Source organism: Panicum virgatum, chromosome 8N, assembly GCF_016808335.1.
Source record: "Panicum virgatum strain AP13 chromosome 8N, P.virgatum_v5, whole genome shotgun sequence".
Taxonomy (NCBI): Eukaryota; Viridiplantae; Streptophyta; class Magnoliopsida; order Poales; family Poaceae; genus Panicum; species Panicum virgatum.
In genome coordinates this window covers 36,354,886-36,358,006 of record NC_053152.1, presented here as the reverse complement: position 1 = coordinate 36,358,006, position 3,121 = coordinate 36,354,886, and the positions used below count along the sequence as shown (strand labels likewise).

Genomic DNA, 3,121 nt, shown 5'->3' with positions numbered 1-3,121 from the left:
CGCTGCTGCCGATGGCGGCCGTATGGGCACCGCCGCCATCGAGGGCAGCGTCGTCATCGTCGAAGAATGAAGGTGCGTTCTTCTTTTGTGATTTAAAGAAAGAAAGATGAACTTTTGTGATTTAAAGAAAGGAAGATGAACAAATCCGTTCTTACTCGTCGTTCTTTCCATGGGTGTGCAGAGGCCTTGTGTTCCCGGCGAAATGCCGAAGTACTCAGAGTAGTAGTCGTCGAGTCTTTGTGTTCTTGGCGAGTTCACATGGGAAATTGGAGCCGGCGAGTTCTAGAGACGTGAGTTCGGCAGTGTTCTCGGTCTCCCTGTTGCATGAGAACTTGGCGAGTTCTTCCGCCTTCTCTTGCGCTCAGTGAAGAGACAGTGCATGATAACGTGTTGAGAGTAAAAAATGAAGAGAGAATGAAATGAGTGAACTCTTGTATAGATTGATGATTGGACCATTCCTTTTATATATACACACGAGGGAAAGGGTGTCTCTTCTCCAAAGGACATGCCTCTTTAAGAGTGACCCTTCATGAGATTAACAACTACTTGATGACATCCTAATGATGTCATTAATCTAAATAAGTAATTAACTAATTACAGAATTGATCACTAATTTATTTATTTCACAACACCCACCACCACTAGCACCATCGCCGCCTAGCCCAGCACCCGCTCCGATTTCCCAATCCCGGCTCACCGCTCCCTCCCCCAGGCGCGTCCCCAATCCCGGCGTCCCACCTTCCTCATCCCGGCGCTTCTCGGTCTCCCGTCGGTGACCCTCAGGCCATCCCGGCGTAGCGCTGCGCAGCCGGCTCCCATCCCGCCCCAGCGATTCAATCTGCTCGTCGCGCCGTCGCCCGTTCCGAGTTCCGCCGCCGCCGCTCGTTCCGAGCTCCTCCGCCGTCATCGCGGTCGACCGCCGGCCGGAGTCCTGCGACCTGATCCACCTAATGCGCGGGAACTCATACATCAGTTCGCCATCGTTTGTGACTCCGTTCCAATCTCTGCGAGATCGCTCCGCTCCTGTCGCCGTCGCCCCCAGGTCAGAACCTACCCCCGCCATTGCCGTGGACACATGATTTGTTTGTTTTTTCCCTAAAATCTAGTGACAATCAGGTGCAAGCCGGACTGCCGGGCAACATTGATGGTTGAAAAGATTCTCCAGCTAGCTGCCCATATCACCTGGAAAAATCACATACCCTGTGCACCAAATTGCTCAGTCCCTCCAATTTCCTTATCCATCCTTCAATCCCCACGGCCACAGATCCATTCCGTCGCAATCGCTGCACACCGCGTCCACAGATCAAGAAGCGTAGTGCATAGGAGAAGGAGAATCAAATTGGTTTGCTTCTTTTATTTTCCACGTAAACATCTATTTATTTTATTTTTCAGTTTGTCGCAATCAACTAACATTGGAATAGCATTTGTGGCGTTCTACCACACTGGCGCCAGCTTCCTATCCCTCCCCTTACTGTGAGCAACTAATCCATACTCAATCTCAGTTTTCCATGCTGTGTGCAGATCAAATGTCTATGATTTGGTTCCAAATTTTGGAGGCCTTCTTCCATGATTTGATTCCAACCTATGGAGGTCATCTCTGAGTTTGATTCTATTTTATGCAGGTCTTCTTGGCTGTGAATCTGGAAGCCCAATTTTTGGACGATGCAGGTTAGTCCCAAATCAACCTTTCTCCTTAATTAATCCAAATTTCTGTACCACCATGGTGTCGTGGATTCAATCTAGCTGTGACCTGACTGCCTATAAGATTGTAGCAGCAGTTGTCAATGTGCCGCTCGCCGCCGGCGGATGGGGCCACGTGCAGAGGCAATGGGATGCGAAGCGACGTCACCGTGTGCTTCACCATCTCGGGAGCACGTACTTGCTGCTGTGCATGATCCCTTCAATTCGACCATCCTTGTCCCAGCGGCCTAGCCGAATTTGTGCTCCCTGCTCTTTGTCCCCTGTTCTTCTTCACTGGATACAGGTACTTCTATATCCTTTTCTTTTGTGAGCTACTAGCCTGCTACTGCTTGCGTGTTTCTGATTGCTGCATTCAGTATACATACCTATCTGGGTGATCAAACCTCAGTGTATGATCCTACGAATGATACAATATCGCATGGATTGTGATTGTTTCAGTTGGCCGTGCAATTTATGAGCTATTCAGTATTCACTCATAGCTAACTGTTGCTGCTGCTGGAACGTTGTAGCAAAAGATTTAGAACTATGATTTATTACAAATATTCTAACTGCTGCTGCTAAGCCATAGTAACACAATGTTTGCACGTAATCATTGTGTTCTTTTTGTTTCTTTCTAAAAGTACTCACTATAGTATATTTTCTTAGCTTGATGTGGTTTTCTTCAAATAAAAGGAATTTCAGCTCTCTTACCATAGCCCGTGAGAATGGCAGATGTGATATGCTCAACCAAATCCACTTCAATGCGACTAGGGACATGGAGTTACATCATGGGCCATGCAAGCTGTGGTGGATTCTTGCCTGAAAGACACATAAATTTTCTTTGTTGATGCATGGCACATTTGAGCTACTTGTATGCTTGCAGTGTCATGTCATATGGCAGAGAAAGTATGATCTTTCCGGCATGTAGGATTTGAGATATCTTCAATTCTGTGTCGTGAACAGATCCACTTAATTGGGGATCTTGGATTGCTCAAATACTTCTTCATGAAGCTCTCAGGCTAGCTAAAAATCTCATATTTGGGGATGTTTCTTCTTTCGAAAGGGGTGTTTCCATTTCGTCATGGTCCTTGTTTTATTTTTTCCATTTTTTGGAAAGATATGTGGGCATGTAGTGCTGCGTATATATTGAATTAGGGTTATGAAAAGTGATGTTTTGCTCTAACTGATAATGACAGGTCCAAATTGACGTGGCAAGCTTTGTGAATTATTTCCGACCTGACATAATTGAAGCGGTGTATTCATGGGCCAAAGGGTCGATCTATCAAATCATGGAGATGACTCAAGTGTTCGAAGGCAGCTTGAACAGGGCCATCAGGAGGCTGGAAGCAGAGGCTCTGCAGCAGCTAATTCTGGCATCCGGTCGATTGGGGAAACTGAACTGGAAGCAAAACTTGAGGAGGCAGTCAGCAAGATCAAGAGG

The 3,121-nt window shown here is 46.8% G+C and overlaps 1 long non-coding RNA gene across 1 annotated transcript; it reads left to right on the top strand.

Annotated features, from left to right (window-relative positions):
• The first annotated feature begins 1,192 nt into the window (after positions 1–1,192).
• Positions 1,193–1,685, top strand: LOC120684622. The gene is made up of 3 exons (XR_005679387.1): positions 1,193–1,342; positions 1,453–1,473; positions 1,623–1,685. It is a non-coding gene; the product is annotated as an uncharacterized LOC120684622 (long non-coding RNA).
• The last annotated feature ends 1,436 nt before the right edge of the window (positions 1,686–3,121 follow it).